The sequence below is a fragment of the Schistocerca americana genome, chromosome 7 (genome assembly GCF_021461395.2).
Source record: "Schistocerca americana isolate TAMUIC-IGC-003095 chromosome 7, iqSchAmer2.1, whole genome shotgun sequence".
NCBI lineage: Eukaryota > Metazoa > Arthropoda > Insecta > Orthoptera > Acrididae > Schistocerca > Schistocerca americana.
In genome coordinates, this window is record NC_060125.1 from 252,313,067 (window position 1) to 252,340,463 (window position 27,397).

Genomic DNA, 27,397 nt, shown 5'->3' on the forward strand with positions numbered 1-27,397 from the left:
ATACAACAACAATTTGGAACACGATCAAAGAGGATTTAATTATGAAATAGCTTCGGATGTGACGCTCTCTAAAAAAGGTAAAAAATCAACAGTTGCCTTGGTCCAGTCTGCACACAGTACAACTCATACTTACACGATAGTTGGGAGTTTCAATGAGTCGAGACCTAACAAAATCCGGCCGTTGTGGCCGAGCGGTTCTAGTCACTTCAGTCTGGAACCGCGCTGCTGCTACGGTTGCAGGTTCGAATCCTGCCTCGGGCATGGATGTGTGTGCTGACCTTAGGTTAGTTAGGTCTAAGTAGTTCTAAGTCTAGGGGACTGATGACCTCAGATGTTAAGTCCCATAGTGCTCAGAGCCATTTGAGCCTAACAAAAAACTGTATATTTGTCCTCAGGAAAAACTTTCGGCCCGAAAGTTAAAAAGGCAATTGAAGAAAATCTTCCACCAAACATACATTTGGTGGCTAGCATAAGTGGGTAAAATGTGAGGCAACCATTTAAAATCATTTTTCGTTACTGTTGTTAACGAGAATGTCGCACATAACCAGGATTACATACTACTTCGTGATTTTTGGAATGTTCACAAGGACACAAAAATAATAAACGATTCATTTGCGCGTAAAGACATTGACTACATGACTATCCCAACAAAAACAACAAATTATGTGCAGCCTTTGGATGAATATTTCTCCGGCAATATAACATATATGTAAGAAGAATAACAGACACTGTAAGGAGTCTCTGCAGTGATTCCGAATCTAAATTAGGTAACAGAATTTTCATAATGAAAACGCATTCTGTTACTCAAAAGCAGCTGTCTGCTCCAGTGTATCAGCTTCTGCTTCAATACTCCTAGCAAGAGGCTGGGTACAATACTCCCGCACACGTTGCTGAGTTTAAGAATGTGATTCAAGTGGCAATTGATTTTGCAACTTTTGAATGTGATTCTGAGGGCTGTCTAGATATTGCTTTCGCCAAATGTGCCTATTGTATCATATATATGACGATAATGATCATAAATACGCTCAAGCCATTCTTCCTAAAATTTATTGAGGAATCTCATGTACAATTTTGATGTCCGATAGTGGGCAAACTAAGAGTAACACTATCGAATGCTTTCACCATTCTAACCGTAGTGGTACGTAATGCTTCTAAATACAACTGGAACACCGGATTCTTATTCGGGCCGAGTGTCTTCCCTTGCTAGAATCGTGAGGTGGTCCGGGCTGCCGGAACGGTTATCAGTTGCTGACTGGCCCATAGCATGCTGGAAACTGACATGGATCCGATGTCATGGAGCGCGCTGCCAAACTGTGCATAACTGTGTTAGAATCTTACTTTCTTCTTCTTTATTTATTTATTTATTTATCGTCACCTTGTCCCACGTCACGTAGCGTCGGTGTTCCTCTTCTGGATCCTTCTCCTCCATAGTACTCTATCCACTGCCTCTTCCTTCTTCCATCCTTTCTCCCTTAGGTCCCCGGATATCTTATCCTTCCACCTCATCTTCGGTTTTCCTCTCCTTCTCGCTCCTTCAATCTTTATATCTTCAACTCTTTTCCGATATACTCTTCCCCTTTTCTCTGTAAGTGTCCGTACCACCTTAGTCTGCTCTCTTGTATCTCTTTCCCCGTGGGTCCCACTTTCACAGCTCCTCTAACAAATCCATTTCTAATCCTGTCCTTCCTTGTTACCCCACACATCCACCTCAGCATCCTCATTTCCGCCACTTCCATCTTCCTTTCCTAGGCTACTGTGATTGGCCATGTCTCTGCCCCATATATCATAAAAGGCCTTACCACCGACTTGTAAACTTTCCCTTTCAACCCGATGCTCACCTTCTTGTCACACAACACTCCACTCATTTTCCTCCAGTTGTTCCAACCGCAATTTATTCGGTGTTGTATCTCGCTTTCCAGTCCTCCATCCCTCTGTATGCGCGACCCCAGATATTTAAATTTGCAGACCGATTTCAGCTCATCATCCTGGATCTGGCAAGACCTCATCTGCATATCCTTCAGTGCTAAATATTCTGTCTTTGTCCTGCTAATTTTCATCCCTGTTTCTTCTAGTGCCTTCCTCCAATCCTCCAGCTTTTCCTCAAGTCTGTCGATGCTCTGCCCACAAAGAACCACATCGTTCCCAAACATCATATTCCACGGCGCTTCCTTCTTCACATCTTTCACCAGCATATCCATAATTAGGTCAAAGAGGTAGGGGCTAAGCGCAGACCTTTAAGGTAATCCTACTTTTACTAGAAACTCCTTGCTCATGCCCAAACTACTTCTCACCTGTGTCAATTGCTCCCCTGTACATTTCCTTCACTAACCTCACATACTTCTCTGGCACGCACTGCTCTCTCAGGCTTCTCCATATTTCGTCCCTTGGGACTCTGTCATATGCTTTCTCCAAATCAATCAAAGCCATATGTAGATCGGCTTGTAGCTCCCCGTGTCTCTTCACTATCCGCCTTAAAGCAGGTATTGCATCAGTCGTTCCTCTTCCAGACATGAACCCAAACTGTTCTTCACACACCACAGTCTCCTTGCGTAATCTTGCTTCTATAACTCTTTCCCAAATTTTCATTGTGTATGCCATCAGTTTAATACCTCTATAGTTACTGGAGTCCTGCACATCACCTTTCCTCTTGAATATTGGGATCGGTACACTAGTTCTCCACTCGTCTGGCATCTCCTCCTGTCGCCAAATCTTCTTCATTAAATCCCAAAGGAGCTCAATTCCCTTTCTACCGAGACACTTCCATACCTCAACGGGGATCTGGTCTGCGCCAACTGCCTTCCCATTTTTCATCTTTTCAACTGCCCATTCTACTTCATCTCTACTTATATCCATCGTTAATCCTTGGTTTGCCCCTCCTTCCTCAGTTTTCACTCTTACATTTTCTTCATTCAGCAATTTCTCAAAATAATTCAACCATCTTTGGATTATTTTTCCATGGTCATCCAAAATTATTCCTGTTTCATCTTTCATTTATTTTATTGCTGTTAGATCCTTAGAAGCTTTATCTCTTGACTTGCCTATCCGTATCAATTGTCTCATATCCTGATTTTTCTGTAGTTCTTCGTATGCCTCCCTTACTGATCCAGCTTTATCTTTAAACACAGCTCGTTTTGCCTCCTTTGCACGTTTGTATGCTTGCCCATCCTCAGCACTTCCGGACATATCCCACTTCCTCTTAGCGTCTTTCTTTTCCTCCTCTTCATTCCACCACCATGCTTCCTTATCTTTGGGCACCCCTCTCCCAGACGTTAACCCAAACACTTCCTTCCCGGTCTTCCTTATAACAGCACTATTTATTGTCCACCACTCCTGCACACTCTCTGCCAATTTTACCTTTCCCAGTACTTTTTCACTAAACTCCTCTCTCAAATTTTTATCTAATCTCCACCACTTAATTTTCCTTTCACATTGATTTATGTGACCCTGTCTTTTACATACTATCATCTCACAATCCACTACAATCAACTTATGTTGTGTTGCTATTCCTTCACCGTATATGACCTTAGTAATTTCGCACCTCCCCCCTATTTTTCCTTCTACATAATGTGTGATCAATTTGGCTTTTATTTTCGCCAATCCTTTATGTTGTTAGTTTTTCTCTTTTTCTTTGGAAGTACGTATTCGTAATCACTAGATCAAAAGCCACTGCAAACTCCACTATCTTTTTTCCTTCCTCATTTCTCTCGCCATACCCCCATCCTCCATGCCACCTCTCTTCCCCACCTTTCCTTCCGCCAACATGACCATTTAGAACCCCTCCGACCATCACTCGTTCATTCTCTGGTATTCCGATCATTACTTCATCCAAATCTCTCCAAAATTATTCCTTCTCGTTTTCCGAACATCCCGCTTGGGGTGCATAGGCTGTCAGCACTGTTAACATTTCTCCGCCAAACATCATGTTAACATACATGATCTTATCATTTACTCTGCTGACTTCACATACCTCTTCTTGAAGCTTTCTGCGCAAAATAACTCCAACTCCATTTCTTGAATCCGGGCTTGCACTAGTATAAAGTAGCTTATAGACTTCATTACTTTTGAATGCATTATGGGAACAGCAGTGATCAATAAAATTGTAAATAATTACTATTAAAAACAGTCTTGATCACAATTTATTTTATAAGGTGACCGGTTTCGACCACTGCTGTGGTCATCTTCAGACCATTGAGTGGAAACCCCTTTCTGTTGGAGAATCACAACAAATCTCCAACAGAAAGGGGTTTCCACTCAATGGTCTGAAGATGACCACAGCAGTGGTCGAAACCGGTCACCTTATAAAATAAATTGTGATCAAGACTGTTTTTAATAGTAATTATTTATAGACTTCAGCTAAGATCTTTGCCTTATTGCCCTTCCACCTTGTATCTTGCACACACAAAGCCTTTATCTTCCTCCTCTGCATCATGTCTACCATCTCTCTTCCTTTTCCCGTCATCGTTCCCACGTTTAGAGCGCCCACTCTGATCTTGAACACCTTTGGATCCTTCTCAAAACGCCTCCCTCGGAGATCCGAACGGGAGGATATTACTCCAGAACATTTATCTTGAGAAACATCCATCATTCCTCTTGTTTTGGCAATGTTTTTACAGCCGGATGCCCTACCTGCGATCGTTATTAATTATTCAGCGCATAAATCTTTATACAAATAATTATTTCCAGAAAACATTATGTAAATTATATCTGAAAGGTAATTTCAATTGAGTCAGCCTTAATAAAAATTAATTTGAACTACATCATGGTCTACAAGGATCTGGAAAGTAGGTACTTAATACGTATAGAAATTTTAGGCGCTAAATGCGCCATAATAGTTTCAGTTGTTGTCGAGATTGGTAAATGTAACTATCAATTTCGTTGCGTTATGTTGAAATGTTGGACAACGCAGTCTTTTATCAAGTTGTGTTGTAGAAAGTGTGAAAAATTTATGAATAAATACTGATGACGTCAAAAAGCAACAATATTCCAGCGACTTTTAATGAAAACCTTGGAACGCATAAACAGGGACCGATACCCTAGGCAACGAGACAGCCATAGCAAGATGAGTAACATTTATCAGCTAATATAACGTTTCTGCCCTTATGAAATTATATAAACGTTGAAAACACTAGAATAGTTAGTTCAACGTAGGATATTTACTTTCTGTACATTTACGAACATTTTGATAGTAAGGGAAATATAACATTATAATCTCTACTGGTTATTCGCAATGGCTACTAATTCAAACTATGTCTGGTGGCTGTGGCGGTTTGATAATGTGGACCTACACGACGAACTCAGATAATGCTACACTAACACTCCCAAAATACGCAGACAGTTAGGGAACTAAAAATCACTACTCAACACAAACAGTAAATAAACAGTTTCAGGTCACGAAAAGTAGCAGCACGTAACAGAATAAATGATGTAGGTGCTTTGCATGAATCAAATATTACTGCTGTTCCTACCTGCTGTCCATGCCAAAGACTAGAACACTACACAACAAAGACAGAACACCCGACACTAACGCTCGGAAACACGCTTAAGCTTTTTTTTAAAAAAAAGAGGAAAAACAGTATTGCGCACAAATGTCATTTACTGTTCACTTTTTTACTAAAGCACCTAAGAAAACGTCTAAACTAAACGCTGTACACAAACGAGGTACAGCTGCTGTTAATGTATGTTCGCTGGTCTACAGGTGTATTACTTAACTGCGTTGCCGACGACTCCAAAAAAGACACAGCAGTATCCGAACTTAAAAACAATGTGTGAACGTTCCTTTCATAAAGCAATGTCTGTAAAACGTTCCACTGCTGTAACAAACAACTGAATACCCCGGTTTCTGCCGGCCGTGGTGGCCGAGCGGTTCTGCAGTCTGGAACCGCGCGACCGCTACGGTCGCAGGTTCGAATGCTGCCTCGGGCATGGATGTGTGTGATGTCCTTAGGTTGGTTAGGTTTAAGTAGGTCTGAGTTCTAGGGGACTGATGACCTCAGAAGTTAAGTCCCATAGTCCTCAGAGCCATTTGAACCATTTTTGAAGCCCAGTTTCTGGAATCAATACTTAATGATTTGATGGATTTTGGACTATTCAGTACTGTATCTGCCTGAGGATAACATGGGTTTATCAATAGCTTTTTGTATTACTCAGGCTGACGAGCAACAACTCATCAAAAAGCTTCTTCTTTCGCAGATGATGAATTACAATTTCTTAAGATTCTTCCAACGAAACCTCGGCATATCATCTGATTTTCCTTTATGTTGTGTTGTGTGATGACTCTAAAAATAACACTTAAGGAAGTAATTTAGCGGTGTATGTGTATTAAAGTGACATTTTCATTACTTTCTTGCGCGGAAAGTGACAGATATTTCAATCACGAAATCTATTTATGACATTTTATTTTATCTTATTTTCTGTAATTGTGACCCTATACAGGAATCATCGACGGACTGACCAGTTGTCCCCATCACAAAATACATGTTGTGACTCAGATCCATGTTCTGTACTAGTAGCACATTAAAAAAGTTATTAACAAGAATCAAAGTCAGTCATTGCTCATGTTATTCTTCATGGAACATTCGTACCCTACTACTGGTTACTATGCTTATAGAAGCACTAATGACACAACTTTTTTAAAAAAAAGATTATCCTAACTTTTTTTAATTGTTGCTTTTACTATTGCTAGATAGTTTCTCTACAACATACAGCGACACGTCTGTTATATGCAACAGATGTAATATTCTACTTGATAACTTGAAGTGTTCCAACGAAGATTTGACAGCTGGCAGAGCAGCTTGTCGTAATTTTGCTATAACACATGTATGGAGTAAATTGTTCCAATTCCATCTATCCAAAAACCCTGAAAAAATTTATTATATGAGTCGACTTTGACATAGAATTCATTGCTTCCAGTAAAAAGGCATTGATTTGAGTCTGCACTCCGTCTCAGGCCACAAGTGGCCCATCGGGATCATCCGACCGCCGTGTCGTCCTCAGTTGAGGATGCGGATAGGAGGGGCGGTGTAGTCAGCACACCACTCTCCCGGTCGTTATGATGGTTTTCTGTGACCGGAGCCGCTACTATTCGGCAGAGTAGCTCCTCAATCGGCATCACGAGGCTGAGTGTATCCCGAAAAATGGCAACAGCGCATGGCATTCTGGATGGTCACCCATCCAAGTGCCAGCCACGCCCGAGAGGGATTAACTTCGGTGATCTCACGGGAACCCGGGTATCCACGACGGCAAGGCCGTTGCCCTGATTTGAGTCTGGCTAGATGAGAAATATTTTTAACAATTAATTCGGACATCTTAATAGCCTACTGCTATTACTTTATGTCCTATACTTTTACATAACATGAGAGCAATTTTAGTATCATATATTTATTAAGTTATATATATGAGGATGTCATTTTCCTCGTATATCTACAACTTATATCCGATTACTTCTTGTGTATGCTGCTTTTTCTAAGTGTCGGTGTCATATTACTAAAGCAATATCACGTTGGTTTAGGCAACAGATAACAATTGTTATTTATGGTGTTTAACATTCTTCAAGCAGTACACTCCAATGCAGCCTTGACTCTTAGTGGAGTCTGCAAGTTGCCTCTGGTGCGCTATTCCCACATAACATACCATTTGTTGCAAGATGATATTGAACTGTGTAGTATGGGTCCTAACAATAGTACTCTACAGGACATCAAGCGACGTTTTTAACTCTGTGGAAGACTGTCTACGTTGTCTACTTTCTGACAGTAAAATCAAAATTATTTAATGTCAGTAAGTTTTTTCGAAGAATGTGTTGCATATCGTATAATCATATAGAGAGTTGATCCACCTAGGTATTAACTATATCAATATAGAATGTTGATAATCTATAACACAGGGTTCTGCAGAAAATTAATTTAATAAAGGCTTTCGAGAAGCCAGAGAACAACTAGGTGAAGGACTTAAACAATGGAAAGGAAACATTACGATATCTTTAAATCTAAGATTTGTGTTCCACGAAAGGAAATGAACTCATAGCAAGATCTATCAATGAAGCTTCCAGAGTTCTGAAGAAAATTAAGTCTCATTTTAACGAAAAACAGCTACATTCTTTGGACATACACTTGGTGAAAAAAATTGCAACAGCAAAAGATAATTAACGCAGAGTAATGAAATTTCGGGAATACATTTGTCTAGGTAACATATTCAAGATACTAATATTGCAAGATCATAGAATACTGTAAGCGCGAGATAAGCCATTGCAAATATGAAATGCTGGTACGTTAATAACCGGTGTAATTGCTAGAATGTTAGGCGCAAGCATGCAAATGTGTATGCATTGTGTTTTACAGTCACCGGTTGTCAGTCTGTGGGATGGATTTCCATGCCTGTTGTTTTTTTTTTTTTCAGTGAATGCAAGGACGGTTAATGCTGTTTGTGGATGACGCTGTCCGATAATGTCCTGTATGTGCTGTACTGGAGACCGATCTGGTGGTCGAATAGGTCAAGGCAACATGTCGGCAGCCTGTAGAACATGTTGGGCTACAACAGCGGTATGTGGGCGAGCGTTATCCTATTGGGAAAACGCCCTTCGAATGCTGTTCATGAATGGCAGCACAACAGGTCCCATCAACAGCTTGACGTACAGCAGTCAGGGTGCGTGCAATAGCCAAGAGAGTGCCAGCACTGTCATATGAGATCACACTCTGGACCATAATTCCAGCTGTAGGTCCAGTGTGTCTATCAGGCAGACAGGTCTGTTGCAGGCCGTCAACTGACCTCTTCCTAACCAACACATGGCCATCACTGGCACCGAGGCAGAACCAGCTTTCATCGGAAAACACAAGAGACCTCCACTCTACCCTCTAGTGAGCTCCCTCTTGACACCAATGAACTCGCAAATGGCGGCGGTCGAATGCACGCTACAGCATGTCTAGCTCGGAGCTGTCCTTTAAGTAATCGATTTGCAACAGTCTGTACTGCCACTGCGATACCAAATTTTTTTGAAGGACATCATCTTTACGCCTGTGACTGTTATAAGTTTTTATTACACTATTGCAATTTCGGTCTTAGGCCATTATCAGGTGCTGATGTTATGGCTTTAAGCCATGTCAACGTAATGTAAGCCATAATACACTCCTGGAAATTGAAATAAGAACACCGTGAATTCATTGTCCCAGGAAGGGGAAACTTTATTGACACATTCCTGGGGTCAGATACATCACATGATCACACTGACAGAACCACAGGCACATAGACACAGGCAACAGAGCATGCACAATGTCGGCACTAGTACAGTGTATATCCACCTTTCGCAGCAATGCAGGCTGCTATTCTCCCATGGAGACGATCGTAGAGATGCTGGATGTAGTCCTGTGGAACGGCTTGCCATGCCATTTCCACCTGGCGCCTCAGTTGGACCAGCGTTCGTGCTGGACAAGCAGACCGCGTGAGACGACGCTTCATCCAGTCCCAAACATGCTCAATGGGGGACGGAATCGGAGATCTTGCTGGCCAGGGTAGTTGACTTACACCTTCTAGAGCACGTTGGGTGGCACGGGATACATGCGGACGTGCATTGTCCTGTTGGAACAGCAAGTTCCCTTGCCGGTCTAGGAATGGTAGAACGATGGGTTCGATGACGGTTTGGATGTACCGTGCACTATTCAGTGTCCCCTCGACGATCACCAGTGGTGTACGGCCAGTGTAGGAGATCGCTCCCCACACCATGATGCCGGGTGTTGGCCCTGTGTGCCTCGGTCGTATGCAGTCCTGATTGTGGAGCTCACCTGCACGGCGCCAAACACGCATACGACCATCATTGGCACCAAGGCAGAAGCGACTCTCATCGCTGAAGACGACACGTCTCCATTCGTCCCTCCATTCACGCCTGTCGCGATACCACTGGAGGCGGGCTGCACGATGTTGGGGCATGAGCGGAAGACGGCCTAACGGTGTGCGGGACCGTAACCCAGCTTCATGGAGACGGTTGCGAATGGTCCTCGCCGATACCCCAGGAGCAACAGTGTCCCTAATTTGCTGGGAAGTGGCGGTGCGGTCCCCTACGGCACTGCGTAGGATCCTATGGTCTTGGCGTGCATCCGTGCGTCGCTGCGGTCCGGTCCCAGGTCGACGGTCACGTGCACCTTCCGCCGACCACTGGCGACAACATCGCTGTACTGTGGAGACCTCACGCCCCACGTGTTGAGCAATTCGGCGGTACGTCCACCCGGCCTCCCGCATGCCCACTATAAGCCCTCGCTCAAAGTCCGTCAACTGCACATACGGTTCACGTCCACGCTGTCGCGGCATGCTACCAGTGTTAAAGCTGCGATGGAACTCCGTATGCCACGGCAAACTGGCTGACACTGATGGCGGCGGTGCACAAATGCTGCGCAGCTAGCGCCATTCGACGGCCAACACCGCGGTTCCTGGTGTGTCCGCTGTGCCGTGCGTGTGATCATTGCTTGTACAGCCCTCTCGCAGTGTCCGGAGCAAGTATGGTGGGTCTGACACACCGGTGTCAATGTGTTCTTTTTTCCATTTCCAGGAGTGTATCAGCACTTGATAACGACCTAAAGCCGAAATTGCAATAGTGTAATAAAAAGTTATAACAGTCACTGGCGTAGAGATGACGTACTTCAAAAAAATTTGTATGACTGTGAATCCCAGCTGCAACAAGAGGTACCAACTGCGGCTCAAATTGCTGCTGCAGATGCAGTACGATGCACCAGTCACACGCCGAACACGATGGTCTTCTCTCTCGGTAGTGTGACGTGGTCGTCTGAAGCCCGGCCTTCTTGCGACCGTATATTCTCGTGACCACCATTGCCAGCAGTCATGTGGCTACATTCCTGCCACGTATTTCTGCAACAGCGCAGAGGGAACAGCCACCTTCTCGTAGGCCTGTTACACGACCTCGTTCAAACTCGGTGAGGTGTTCATAATGGCGTCTTAGTCGCCTTAAAGGCATTCTTGACTAACATCAACTCACCACGTCCAATCTCAAAGGCAACTAACGCTCTCGACCCTTATAGAGCGTATTTAAACCAGACCTGATTTGTATTCTCATAATGGCGTTACTAGCGCCACCCTAATGCGACTGTCGCAAAATTTGAATAGCAATCACCTTTTAAATGCCAACGGCCTCGCTGCATCGGTAACGCCGGTTCCCGTCAGATCATCGAAGTTAAGCGCAGTCGGGCTGGGCTAGCACTTGGATTGGTGACATCGGGCCTGCCGACCGCGTTGGCAAGCGGATGCACTCAGTCCCTGTGAGGCAAACTGAGGAGCTACTTGATTGAGAAGTAGCGGCTCCGGCCTCGTAAACTGACATGCGGCCGGGAGAGCGGTGTGCTCACCACATACCTCACCAAATCCGAATCCAGTGACGCCTATGGCTGAGAATTACACCGCGGCCGATCGGTACCGTTTGGTCTTCATGGCCTGTTTGGGCAGAGTTTAGTTTGTTTAGTTTATCATCTTTTAGATGTAGAAACACACCTACCAACTTTCGTTTACGTCACACAACTCGTTCTTGGTGTTGCGATTGTTTCCGTCATTGGATATAATTATGCACCACTTCCTGCTAACTCCACCATAGCATATCCAACTGTATATCTCTAATGCAATGTAAACAATGCAGAATATCCGATAAGTATACTTATCTTTCAGGTCTCTCTTGTCCAAAGTATCATGTAAACTTAACTTTATTACCATACACTACTGGCCATTAATATTGCTACACCACGAAGATGACAGGAAGAAGATGCTGTGATATGCAAATGATTAGCTTTCGGAGCATTCACACAAGGTTGGCGACGGTAGCGACACTTGCAATGTGCTGACATGACGGAAGTTTCCTACCGATTTCTCATACACAAACTACACCACGAAGATGACAGGAGGAAGATGCTGTGATATGCAAATGATTAGCTTTCGGAGCATTCACACAAGGTTGGCGACGGTAGCGACACCTGCAATGTGCTGACATGAGGGAAGTTTCCTACCGATTTCTCATACACAAACTGCAGCTGACCGCCGTTGCATGGTGAAACTTGTTGTAATGCCTCGTGTAAGGAGGAGAAATCCGTACCATCACGTTTCCGACTTTGATAAAGGTCGGATTGTACCTTATCGCTATTGCGGTATATCGTATCGCGACATTGCTGCTCGCGTTGGTCGAAATACAATGACTGTTAGCAGAATATGGAATCGGTGGGTTCAGGAGGGTAATACGGAACGCCGTGCTGGTTCCCAACGGCCTCGTATCACTAGCAGTCGAGATGACAGGCATCTTATCCGCATGGCTGTAACGGATCGTGCAGCCACGTCTCGATCCCTGAGTCAACAGATGGGGACGTTTGCAAGACAACAACCATCTGTACGAACAGTTCGACGACGTTTGCAGCAGCATGGACTATCACGTCGGAGACCATGGCTGCGGTTACCCTTGACGCTGCATCACAGACAGAAGCGCCTGCGATGGTGTACTCAACGACGAACCTGGGTGCACGAATGACAAAACGTCATTTTCTCAGATGAATCCAGGTTCTGTTTACAGCATAATGACGGTCGCATCCGTGTTTGGCGACAACGTGGTGAACGCACATTGGAAGCGTGTATTCGTCATCGCCATACTGGCTTATCACCCGGCATGTTGGTATGGGGTGCCACTGGTCACACGTCTCGGTCACCTATTGTTCGCATTGACGGCACTTTGAACAGTGGACGTTCCATTTCAGATGTATTACGACCCGTGGCTCTAGCCTTCATTCGATCCCTGCGAAACCCTACATTTCAGCAGGATAATGCACGACCGCATGTTGCAAGTCCTGTACGGGCCTTTCTGGGTACAGAAAATGTTTGTCTGCTGCCCTGGTCAGCACATTCTCTAGATCTCTCACCAATTGAAAACGTCTGGTCAATGGTGACCGAGCAACTGGCTTGTCCCGATACGCCAGTCACTACTCTTGATGAACTGTGGTATCGTGTTGAAGCTGCATGGGCAGCTGTACCAGTACATGCCATCCAAGCTCTGATTAACTCAATTCCTAGGCGTATCAAGGCCGTTATTACGGCCAGAGGTGGTTGTTCTGGGTACTGATTTCTCAGGATTATGCACCCAAATGGCGTGAAAATGTAATCACATGTCAGTTCTAGTATAATATATTTGTCCAATGAATGCCCGTTTATCATCTGCATTTCTTTTTGGTGTAGCAATTTTAATGCCCACTAGTGTATGTCACAGCAGTGTCACGTTTTATTACAGTTACACTGAGAAGATGAAACAAATCAACTAAACAGATACTGCATGCGATACACTTGTCACTCTATACATACTGACACAGGCTATCCCAGTGGTGCCACTATGTGAAGCATATATAACTGTTCTTTATTTATTATTTTTTACTGCTTTAGAAGACTTAAGGTTCAACAATAGTGCTGCATATGTGTTTTTATACTCGACATCTTTAATAGGAACAGTTTACGTCTGTTCAATACACTGGTTCTTTTTTTTAAGACCTGTGGGATAACTTTGTTTGCATGAGCCAATGCTAATTCCAGAGAAACAAGACTGAGAAACAATAAAAGACTATGTTTTGTCTGTATCCAATTTTAATTATTTACTTGGAGATTCTTAACACAGTCTACAACGAAGACGATATATGTATTATACAGACATGTAGTATGAAAACAGTAGAAACATATTTTTTCGCAGTCGAGAACGTTGTTTGCACAGCACCATCAAACATAGATATTATCGAATTAGGATTGCTGGTACTTATGTACTACCTGGATCATGTAGTTAAGGGAAGACTGGCTATACATGCCCTAAGTACACTGATGAGCCAAAACATTATGACGATTGCCCACCGCAACGTTGGTGGCGTTGCGAGTCCGTGATGCGGTGACAAAATTATGTAAGAGGAGCAGACACGGATGGGGAATCACCCTAGCAAAGATATGGGCTGCAAATGGGGAAACCCATTGAGATAAGCGATTTTGGCAAAGGGCAGATTATTATTACGCAGAGCCTGTGAACGAGTATTTCGAAAACTGCGAAATTGGTCGAATTTTCACTTGCTCCTGTCGTGAGCATTTACGGAAAGAAGTAAGACAGTGAAACAAGCACTAGGTGCTAAATGGTTGGACGTCCACGACTCTTCACAGGATGTAGGGTTCGGAGGCTTGTCTACTCTGTAAAGCGGGATAGATGGTGATCTCTGGCATTTTTGCCGAAACAGCACAATGCCGGTGCACGCACAAGTGTTTCGGAGCACACCGTTCATCGTACATTGTTGAACGTGGTTCTCCGCAGCGGACTACACCTATGTGTTCACGTGCTGTCGCAAGGACATCGTCAGTTACAACTGCAGTGGGCACGGCACCGTCGGGATTCGACCGTCGATCAATGGAAACGTGTCGGCTCTTCGGATGAATCACATTTTTGCTACACTAGATTGATGGTCGTCTCCACAGACGTCGTCATCGAGGTGACCGTCTAAACGTGCAGCACGCCGCAGACGCAGGCGTGTGGGAATAGTGTTATGCTGTGTGAGACATTCTCCTGTGCTTGCATGGGACCTGTGGTAGTAATCGAAAAACACGCTGACAGCTGCGGACCCCTGCATTGCTTCATATTTGATGTCTACCACGAAGCCAATGTTATCTTTCAGCAGTATAACTGCCCGTGTTTAGGAACACGACCGTTCTACAGGGCTTGAGGAGCACTATAGTGAACTCACGTTGATGCCCCGGTGACCAAATTCGCCCATGGAACTCATTTGGGTCGCTATCGGGTGCCATCACCACGTACGCAAATCAGCGGCCCATTATTTAAGCGAATTAAATGGCCTGTCCGTAAACATCTAATGCCCCATGGCACCACAAACCTACCAACAAACTGTCGGATCCCCGATCCAAAGACGGACAAACAAGCTGGTTAAGCAGGTGGTCATAATGTTTTGGCTGATCGGTATAAGTTACTTACCACAGTTACATTCAATATGTTTAGGAATTTCGGTACTACTCTCAGGTGTGTGTATATAGAAGATGAGTACAGATAGGAAAAGTGAATGCTCAAATCCAGTCACTTTGGAATTTCCACTGTCTATAAAAGTAAAGGTAATTCTTCTGTGGGTCAACCAGCAGCTATCAGTGTATTTGTTTATACAACTCCATATTGTAATTTCTACTTACCTTGAGTGTACTAAATATTTCCCACAAATACACAGTGTGATTACTGTGTAGCAAGAGTTATTGTGAACGAGAAGGTCACAATTCACATTTTAACAATGCTAAAAAATTATAATAAGCCTGTAATTTTTAACTATATTGCGTTTCACGCCATTTTATACTCAGTATTGCGATAGTGACGTCTGCTACGCGTTTTTTTGAAATGTAATACTGGTAGATCCATGCCCTGGGAAACGTTCCGAATTGGATGTTGTATTACATAGTGACAAGAGTCCCTAGGAAATCCTAATTGGGTGATAAATTATAGCAGAATAACTGGATAATAACTAGCAGGATAACGCCCTAACTCACTTCTTTCGTATTCTGTCTGGGGTAATAGTGGCTGCTGGAACTTGATGATCCTGTGACTATGGTGTACAGAAGATGAGTGATGAGTCCGTCAGATGGTTAGTGCTACTGGATAATCGGGCAACCATGCTGACTGGCTAATTTTCTTGACAAATATGAGACCTAGAGCAATAGGGGCGAGCAGAAAGGATGAGAGAGAGAGGGAGGGGGTGAAGATGTGTCAACAATGCAGTCTCTAATGGCTCTGTCTTTGTTCCAGCACTGTCGCAGGAAACTGGGGAGCAGTATTATGCTATGGGAGACATTCACTTATGATTACATGGGGCCTGTGGTAGTAAGCGAAGGCACTGTGACAGCCCTGGACTATGCGAAGGTTATTGCGTACATCTGCTTACCTTCATGGTTAATGGCTTCTGTGACAGTGAAGACATCTGCCAGTAGGATACATACCTGTGCCAAAACGCCAAAACTGTGCTACAGTGGTTTGAGTGGCATGATAGTGAATTCACTTTAATATCTTGGCCTACAAATTTGCCTTAACTGATCTCGACATTCTTAACACTATCGGGCACTAGCTCTATTCACAAGCCACTGACCCGCAGTTTACGAGAATTGCGTGACCAATTCGTAGATATTTGGTGCAACATACACCTAAGGGCCAAAGAAGCTGGTCACATGCCTAATATCGTGTAGGGTCCTCGCGGGCACGTAGAAGTATCGCAACACGGCGTAGCATGGTCTTGCCTAATGTCTGAAGTAGTGCTGGAGGGAAATGACACCATGAATCCTGCAGGACTGTGCATAAATCCGTAAGAGTACGAGGGGGTGGAGATCTCTTCTGAACAGCACGTTGCAAGGCATCCCAGATATGCTCCATAATATTCATGTCTGGGGAGTTTGGTTGCCAGTGGAAATGTTTAAACTCAGAAGAGTGTTCCTGGAGCCACTCTGTAGCAATTCTGGACGTGCTGTCATACTGGAATTGCCCAAGTCCATCGGAATGCACAGTGGACATGAATGGATGCAGGTGATCAGACAGAATGCTTGCGTACGTTTCAGCTGTCAGTGTCGTATCTAGACGTATCAGGGGTTCCATATTACTCCAACTGTACACGCCCCACGTCACTACAAAGCCTCCGCGAGTTTGAAAAGTCCTCTGCTGACATGCAGGGTCAATGATTCAAATGGCTCTGAGCACTATGCGACTTAACTTCTGAGGTCATCAGTCGCCTAGAACTAATTAAACCTAACTAATTAAACCTAACTAATTAAACCTAACTAACCTAAGGACATCACACACATCCATGCCCGAGGCAGGATTCGAACCTGCGACCGTAGCGGTCGCTCGGCTCCAGACTGTAGCGCCTAGACCCGCACGGCCACTCCGGCCGGCCCAATGTATTCATGAGGTTGTCTCCATTCCCGTACACGTCCATCCACTCGTAATGATTTGAAACAAGACTCACCCTAGCAGGCAACATGTTTCCAGTCATCAAAGTCCAATGTCGGTGTTGACCGGCACGGGCGAGGCCTAAAGCTGTCTGTCGTGCAGTCGTCAACGGTATACGAGTGGGCCTTCGGCTCCGAAAGCCCATATCGATGATGTTTCGTTGAATGGTTGGCACACTGACTCTTCCTGATGACCCAGCATTGAAATCTGCAGCAATTTGCGGAAGGTTTGCACATCTGTCACGTTGAAGGATTCTCTTCAAACGTTGTTGGTCCCGTTCTTGCAGGATCTTCTTGCGACCGCAGCGATGTCGGAGATTTGATGTTTTACCGGTTTCCTGATATTCACGGTACACTCGTGAAATGATTATAGGGAAAATCCCCGCTTCATCGTTACCTCGGAGATGCTGTGCCTCATTGCTCGTGCGCCGACTATAACACCACGTTCAAACTCACTTAAGTCTTGAGAACCTGCCATTGTAGCAGCAGTAACGGATCTAACAACTGCATCTGCGCCAGACACTTGTCTTATATAGGCGTTGCCGACCGCAGCGCTGTATACTGTCTCTTTACATCTCTGTATTTGAATACGCATGCCTATACCAGTTTCTTTGGCGCTTCAGTGTACTTTCAGAAACCCACCTAGCACTTGTCGAATCCAAGCTACGACCAATCGTTGCTGTTCCAGAGACGGAGAAACGCGCTGTTGAGCACATGGTGTAATGTTTTGGCTCACCAGTGTACGTTCAAGCCATTAATTAAGGGATCACTCGCTTGACAAACTTCGAAATGTCGTGTCCATTGTGGGAGCTATGCTTCTGCTACGGTACTTATTGTACGAAGTAATAACCTTGTGAGTCCCCTTTTTGTCTGATTATGCAACGATTTACAACTTTACGGCATGAAGTTCTCATGAACTCGCAAAATCGGAAGAATTGAATCTTGGTAATGATCTGAGATCAAAACTGTTGTTGAATAGAAAAATTGTTTTCAGACAGTCTGTGTATCATGAAATATATAAAATTCTTATTATTGTTCAGACCACTACAGAATGATACTTCTGTTGCGTCACTGATGTGTGTTCGATGCACATCTCCCATCTAAGACGTTCCGCGACTGATTTTATTCCTGGTATTGGAGAATTCAGCACAGTAACATCGATGGCAGCTCGAACTAACAACTGTAAAGAGCAGACGTGGATTTGACCAGTCACTCGTGAGGATGCAGTATTAAGTAGTGGACATACGGATTTAGCGTGTCAGTATTGTGTCACAAATCGTAATGGAGCAAATCTTTACATCAAGTGATAAAGACATTCTCCAGAATGCTTTGAAGAAGAGGGAACTGTGTGCAAAATTTATCTCACACACCTTGAGGACCGAAAAAAAAACGACGTTTGCACGCCTGCCACGACATGATTGAAAGGTAAAATGCGGACAATGTTATCTCAGGTGACATGACTTGATGTTATCAGTACGGACTTATCACAAAACGACAAAGTGCAGAAATTCACAAGAATGTTTAACGTTCTGACGACCCAATCGAAATTCTAGGCAATGTGACGCTTGAGACGAACATGAACCTGAAGAAGTACTTTTCTTACAGCTTCGTATGGCTGTCTGAACGTTAAGTGGGTGGTACTCAATTTACAATACCTGAAGAATTGAATCTAACATCTTAACTTTTCTCTATTTTTTATTTATACAAAGTTGAAACTCTTTGGAATGACGGGGTATAGGTCTTTAACTGTAAGGATTAACAGCCACATTACTACTGCCGTTAAGCTGATTCCGATAACCGATACTCTTGCAGTTTGTTATATAAAAAAAAGAAAACATGACAAAGATATAGGACAGAAATAACTGACAGTGTACATCGTCCCTTTACGAAGGCCACTTGCAGCAATGGCCGAAATATTGTTCGCGTTACATGACGTAGCAGCCAACAGAGCTGCGTTTTATAGAAATATAAATAACTGGATGAGAATCCAAAGAAATATATCAGGTAACAAACTTGAGTCTTTTTTTCCTGTTCTTGTCCTGTATCTTTACGGGGTCGGCTGATAATCAATATTTGGCAATGTTAGTGGTAGAAGGTGGCAGGATGCCTGTCCTGTTGCCACCAATCTTCCCCCTGCCCCCCTTCCCTTCCCCCCACCCCACCTTACCCACTCTCTCACCTCAGGACATAATTTTGTGTACCCCATTAGCACCTAGTGTTATCCTGTGGCAAAGTACAGGATGATAATTATTAAACTATATGAACTAAAATCGTCAGAACTTCTGAACGGTTTCCGCTAGGATGTTCAAACTGCACGGTTGGCCACGGGGCATGATGGAATTAGTACGCGCATGCATGCTTTGGTTTAGCGAAGACGCGAACTGTCATTTGGATGGATTCGTCATTAAGCAAAACTGGGACAGAGGGACAGAGATCCGCATTTCGCGATATAGAAGTCTCTTCAGCCTCAACGGGTGAGAGTGTGGTGTGCAGTGTCCAGTCATGGAATAATCAGTACGATATACCTTGATGGCACAGTGATTATCGAAAGACACAAGAAGGTTTTGGAACGTTATCCAAAGTGTCCCTGATTTCTACAAGATGTGCCTCATGCAAGACGCAGCTCGACCCCAAATTGATGTCCTGGAGGAGCACTTTGGAGACAGCATTTTGGTTCTGGGGTCACTAGCATGGGCCTCGACTGGCCGCCACATTCTCCGGACCTGAACACATGCGACATCTTTTTTGGGGGCTATATTAGAGATAACGTATACAGCAATAATCCCAAAACCATTGCTGAGCTGAAAACAGCCATTCAGGAGGTCATCGAAAGCATCGATGTTCCGACATTTCATCGGGTCATGCAGAATTTCGCTATTCGTGTGCGCCACATCATTGGCAATGATGGTAGGCATATCGAACATGACATAACCTAAATTCGAATATCTGTAGTCACGTTTACATGTTGAATAAAGTGCGTGCACGCCGTAGTTTGTAACTAATTTAGTTTTCTTAATATAGTTCAATAAATGTTACCCTCTATGAAGATGTTTCTCGAAATGTCACTGACTCGTGTAACTGAGGCGGTTCGTGGGTGCGAGCCCAGCATTCACCTAGCTGGATGTGGGAAACTACATAAAAACCACATGCAATCTGGTTAACACAACGGTCCTTGTCGTTAATCCGCTGGGCGGATTCGATTAGGGGCGGCACGCCTCACCCGCTCCCCCCCCCCCCCCCCCCCTCTCCCCGTCTAAATCCAGGAAGCGGCATGCTAACTTGCGCCACTGTTCGGGTGTGTCATGAGACAAACTTGAACGGAAGACTTACTGATAACGGCTATAACGAAAATGAAATGTATATGGGTAATACCTAGAGTGAGATGAATGAATGACCAATGGACCAAGGAAGTTCTTTGTTGGATTACAAACTACCCTGCCGGAAAAAATATTATACCCGTTTAGAGGTTTTCAATCCACTCAAGATTTATTGTTGTGATTACATTTAGAGATCTATAGCACAAACGGTTCTGAGGTACCAGGCATCGACCCATCCTAAAACACCCATATTAGTATGTGGTGTAACCTCCACGGGCAGCAATACAGGTTGACTATGGTATTCAGCCGATCGTACAGACGACGAATACTGTCACGGGCAACGTTATTCCACGCCTGCTCGAGCTATTCGTGTAGTTCCTTAAAAGCTGTTGGTTGATGAGTTGTACGAGTCACTTCTTGTCCAATCATATTCCACATGTCCTCGATTCGAGACAAGTCCAGAGATTCTGGTGGCCAAGGAAGTTACTGAATGTCTTGCAGGGGACGTTGTTTCAACGACAGTGTATGGGCGAGCATTATCCTGTTGCAGCAACACATCACTTTCCTGTTGCAAGAGAACCGTTCTAGCAACGTTCTGCACGTACGAAGCGCCTGTCGGCGTTTTCTTCACAAACAGCAGAAGTGAAAGAGAGCTGCAGCTTATTGAATTATTGCACCCCAGACCATAAGGCCTGGGGGGGGGGGGGGGGGGGGCAGTATGTCTTGGACGAATGCATTATGTGAGACATCCCCAGTTCTACACTGTACGTGCAAACGACTGTCACATCACATGCATGCACGCAGAATCTGCTTTCATCGCTGAAGACCACGGCGCGCCATTCCGTCTTCCAAGTAGTCCTCTGACGACACCAGTCGAATCGTGCACGTCGATGCTGTGGCGTGAGTAGAAGACCAGCTAGAGGTGTGTGTGCCTTAGTGGCACTGCTAGTAACCTGCTCCCAACGCTTCGTGTTGACACGTCTGGGCTTAAACGTGTGCTGTGGTAGCTGTGTGATCTGTTACTGCTGGCCTTAAAATGCGACGATCCTGAGGGGCGTCTGTGCTGCATGGACATCCAGAGCCTCGTCTACAGGTTTGATAATGTTTCACGTGACCACTGGTACCATCATCATTGCACAGCTGACTCAGCATGTCCAATTTGTGTGGCAGTTCTCCGAAAGGACCATCCCACCACTCGGAAGGCCAAAATTTGACCCCTTTCAAACTCATTCAGTAGGCTGTAGGAAGCACGAGCGCGTCTCCGTGGCATGCTTGCCTGCTTGCTTCACACCTTTGCAGCACACCGGGCCTTCTGGATGTCAGCATTCCATGTTAAGGGGTAGACAAAGAGGCACTTTGGTAGATATGCTGCTACGCTATAAGGCATATGCCACCATCGGATCAAAATCGACGTCGTCTTCCAGGTGTACAAGTTTTTTCGGCGCTGTATAGAAAACACTGCGACAAAGACCTGTTGCAAAGTGGACTCACGACAATAGGGAGCAACATGGCTGCGCATAGCTGAAGACCTTATGCACGGTGAAGTGTGGGGAAGGCGAAATCTGAAGGCTGGTGATGCAGATGATAACGCTGATTATGACTGCAGTAAAACGAACACCGCGGTAAAACTGTATTCTCATCATGGGTCGTTTCGGGAATTAGAAAACAGGATAACACTTAATGATAATAAATGTAAAAACTTGTCAGTTTGGTGTTCATTAAAATACAGTTTTGGGTTGTAATTTGTTGGCTGCAGAAGAGAGTGAATATGACAATCGTCGAAACGTAGCGGTATTTTAACACTGCAGTCCTGCTGGAAACCCAAGAGCTTTTTACCAGCAATCATACTTATTCCCTTCTGTAAATATGCGCATCCACTAATTTCAGTAATTGTTGCAGTGTGGACGTATGCAACGCAGTTTGAGGGAAATCATGATTTCCACAGTGGGTGTGCTAACGTCGATGAACCGAAACATCGAATGAATTTATTGCCAATGCGACTTACATTTCACCGCTTCACATCCTAAAAATCACTGGGTTCCATGAATTAAACCACGGGTAAACATGTAACAATTCACAGGAAAGTTGAAAATAATGCAACCATAGCATTGCAGTCCGTTTGCAACTCCTGTATACAGCATTTAAATACCAATTCGAGATTAGTCAGCGTTGTATACTGTGAGTACTACAAGACGACTCGGGAAGCTAATCTTGTCGACTAGTGTCGGGGAAGTGTTTGTTGGATGATTTGTGTTGTGCAGCCCTTTGAAGAGACACTGCGGCATGCACAGCTCAAAGGATATGGCATAAATAGCGTAACTTGTTCATCTATATCTTAATATTGCATCTGTTTCTACAAGGCAGGTGAAAAGTATAACACAAACGACGTATTCACAAAAATGAACTTTCAACAGTGGGAGCATTCTGCGCTACAAGCAGGCACAGTCATCCTGCAAAGCGAATCCACCAGTTTGATTCGCCGAGTTGGCACATCAGCGTCGCTGCAGCCAGCAACACTCAGCTGCCTCGCTTTCACTGCACAAGTTCTGGTGTTGTGCTCCTCTCGCTGGCACATATGTACACTTTGAATGAAGTATAGGGCAGGGAATGGGTCTGGTAAAAACAGGCCCTTTGGTATAAGGGAGGCATTCAGTAAATAATGCGACACATTTCTTCTTTCGGCTAACTCTGGTTGAAAAAATGCAGACTTTGTTGTAGAACAATCCTTCCTTCCAACTGTACTGGCCTTCGTCCCCCTGCCTCCCGCCCCCCCCCCCCAATCCCCAGGTCCCAGTTTTTCCTCTCCTCTCCTTCTCCCAGGATTTTCTCCTTCGCTCCCTGAGTCCCTGCAACCTCTCCTCGACTGCTTCCCTCCCACGTCCTTTCCTCTCTGGCCCTCTTCGGCGCGCCCCCCGCCCGACTCCCCCCATCTTCTCCCCTCCTTCCCTTCTTTCCTTCTCCCCCTCTCCTCCCCTCCCTCCATTCCTCCCTCCTCCCCCCTCTCCTCCCCTCCTTCTTCCCTCCTCCCTTGTCTGAGTGCCCCTGGCAGATCCTCTCTGTTTGCTCATTGTCATCAGTGTACTACGTCAGTGTCGTTTGTGGTGCTGTTCGTCTGTGCGTCAAGAGCTGTGGTTTTAATTGTGTGCTGGACTCGTACATAGTGTTATTGTCAGTGATTGTTATGTGCTACGCCATCCGTCAATACTTTTCTGATCCTGTGTGTGGTTTTGTTTTGTGTGCGCTATTTTTTATGGTTTTTATCTCCATTTTACAGTCGCCCCACTTTTTTGTCTGTTCTCTTCCATGGTGTTCCCCTTTTTTATATCGATGTACGCTATATTCTCTCCTTTGTGTTATTTTAAATGTCTTCTATAGTATGATTAATGTTTTCAGCTGAAGAGCAGCGCATATGCTGCTGCCAACCCGCCCCAGATGGGGCATTGAAATGCAATACAGGAAAAAAAAAATAGAACACAGTAAAATATTCCTGTTTCAACCCCTATAGTTCCACGAAGTTCCGATAGGTGGCGGCGCTATATGTAGCCTTCGAAACAGCGTGTGTAATGTAGGTACATTCCAAACAGAGAACTATCAAACTGTCAGAGATTTTTTTTTTGTGAAAACCAGAGCATCGCAGATATTCATTGACGTTTTCAGAATGTCTACGGAGACCTGACAGTGAAGCAAAGCACGTTGAGTCGTTGGGCGAAGCGTCTGTCATCATGCGATAAGGTCGCGCAATCGAGTCTGATCTAGAGCAGTGGAGATACATGGCGTAGTGGACCGACATACACTGAAGTGACAAAAATTAAGGGATAGCGTTGTGCAGGTATGCAAATTGTGAGATTCTGCCAACTCGTCTTTTATAGGGTGTCTAGAAAGCTGTTTTCTCAGCTAGCTAGACAACATACAAGCAAATCATATTAATGGGATTTATTACAGTAATTTAATTGACAATACTTAACTTGCGTATGTACAAGGTGGTGTCACAAGCAATTGGCGACATGCAAATAATTAGTGTCCTTTGAAATATACATTGTCGATGTAAGCAGTTAATAACACATCACAGAAGTTTATAAGTCACGGCTCGTCTAGTGCGGCTCATCTAGACCGTCTTCTAGTGCGGCCGCGGCTAGGCGGCGCGTCGCTTTTGTTCTCTCCGTGTAGATACCGCTCCTGTCGTGGTGACGACCTAGTCAGTGTGATATTGGCTGGCGTCGTCTCACAGCCCTCTCTGCTGTATCTGCCGGCTCTTGTCGTTACGCGAAACACAAATAATGATGGTATCGCGTACACACGATATAAAAGGGCATTGAATTGGTGGAGCTGCCGTTTGTACTCAGGTGATTCATGTGAGAAGGTTTCCGACGTGATTGTGGCCGCAGGATGGGAAATAATAGACTCTGAATGTGGAATGGTAATTGGAGCCAGACGCTTGGGATATTCCATTTCGGAAATCGTTGGGGAATTCAGTATTCCAAGATCAACTGTGCCAAGAGTGTCCCGAGAATATCAAATTTCAGGCATTTTAAGTCTCACCACGGACAAAGCAGTGGTGCTTGAGTTGCAGTTTATAAAAGACAAGCAACAATGCTTGAAATAACCGCACAAATGAATGCGGGACCTACGACGAACGTACGCGTTAAGACAGTCCACTGATAACGGAGAGGAGAGAGCAGATAGGTGGAAAGAGTACATTGAAGGCCTCTATGAGGGGCAAGATCTGTCTTATGAGCTAGAAGAAGAAAAAGGGGTCGATTTAGAAGAGTTAGGGGATCCAGTATTAGAATCACAATTTAAAAGAGCTTTGGGGGACTTAAGATCAAATAAGGCAGAAGAGATAGATAACGTTCCATCAGAATTTCTAAAATCATTGGAGGGAGTGGCAACGCAACGTGTATTCACGTTGGTGTGCGGAATGTACGAGTCGGCGACATACCATCTGACTTCCAGAAAAATATCATCCACTCAATTCCTTAGACCGCAAGAGGTGTGATGTGCAAAAATTATCGCACAATCAGCTTAACGGCGCATGCATCCAAGTTGCTGACAAGAATAATATACAGAAGAATGGAAAAGAAAATTGAGTATGTGTTAGATGACGATCAGTTTGGCTTTAGGAAAGGTAAGGGCACCAGAGAGGCAATTCTGACGTTGCGATTGATAAAGGAAGAAAGACTAAAGAAAAATCAAGACACGTTCATAGGACTTGTCGACCTGGAAAAAGCATTCTACAGTGTAAAATGGTGGAAGATGTTCGTAATTCTAAGAAAAAATATTGGAAGCTACAGGGGAGACGCAGGCCGAAGTGGCCGAGCGGTTCTAGGCGCTACAGTCTGGAACCGCGCGACCGCTACGGTCGCAGGTTCGAATCCTGCCTCGGGCATGGATGTGTGTGATGTCCTTAGGTTAGTTAGGTTTAAGTAGTTCTAAGTTCTAGGGGACTGATGACCTCAGATGTTAAGTCCCATAGTGCTCAGAGCCATTTGAACTTATCAAGTATGCATTATCCCTGAATTATTAATATGACATCTCTATAAGACTGCCCATAGTATTTTAGTAAATGAACCAAGGAAAATCCGAGAAATAATGTTTCCACACAGTAAATATTTGCCCCACAGTGTTATGTGTAATAGTTTTCGTGCTAGTCACGACCTGCCAACTGACTGGAGGGTCACTGCCACTATCGCTTAAGATGCAGAAGGCATCTCCCATCCATACAAGACTCTCCAGCCGTGGGGAAGCTCTAGCATATGTCGGCTGCACACAACCAACTCTCCATAACCGGTCCATCATAGCTCCCAAATCACGGAATTTACTTAGGAAATTGGTAGTGGTCGAAGATTCCATAGACAAATGCGAAAAGTGCACCCATGCGTCCTCCAGATGAAACCCATCTACATCTGCATCTACTTATATACTCCGCTAGCCACCAATCGGTGTGTGGCGGAGGGCACAATTCACGTCAAAGTCATATTCCACCCCCCACCCCCCACCCCCACCCCCCCTCTGTTCCACTCGCGGATCGCTCGAGGGAAAAACTACTGCCTGAACGCCTCAGTACGAGCTGTAATTTCGCTTGTCTTTGAATGGTGATCATTGTGCGATTTGAAAGTTGGTGGTAATAATATATGCTCTACATCCTCGGTGAAGATCGGATTTCGGAATTTAGTCAGCAGCCCCTTCCGTTTAGCGCGCCGTCTATCAGCAAGTGTGTCCCACTTCAAACTTTCTATGAGATTTTTAACACTCTCGCGATGGCTAAATGTACCAGTCACGAATCTTGCCGCTCTTCTTTGGACCTTCTCAGTCTCTTGAATCAGACCCAACTGGGAAGGGTCCCATACAGACGAACAATACTCTAATATTGGTCGAACTAACGTATTGTAGGCTATTTCCTTTGCTGAAGGACTGCATCGCTTCAGAATTCTACCAATAAACCGCAATCTAGAGTTCGCCTTACCCGTTACTTGTGTAATCTGATCATTCCATTTGAGACCAATTCGAATAGTCACACCCAGATACTTGCGGATGTTACCGCTTCCAAAGACTGGGCATTTATTTTGCACTCGTACATTAATGGGGATTTTCGCCTCGTTATACGCAGTAGGTTGCACTTACTAATATTGAGAGATAACTGCCAGTCATTACAACACCCATTTATTTTATGCAAATCCTCACTGATTTTTTCACAACTTTCTTGTGATACTACTTCCCTGTAGACTACAGCATCATCGGCAAACAGTCTTACGCCGCTGTCAATACCATCAACCAGATCGTTTATGTAAATCGTAAAAAGCAGCGGACCTATCACGCTGCCCTGGGGCACACCTGAAGTTACACTTGTTTCTGTTACAGTCACCCCGTTCACGACGAATACTGCTCCCTGCCTGTTAGAAATCTTTCCATCCACCCGCATATGTCATCAGATAGACCGTAAGCGCGCACTTTTTGGAGCAAGCGACAGTACGGAAATCAGTCGAACGCCTTTCTAAAGTCGAGAAATATGGCATCAACCTGGGAGCCGGTATCTAGAGCCTGTTGAATATCATGCACAAAGAGGGCCAGTTGTGTCTCGCATGACCGCTGTTTCCTAAAACCGT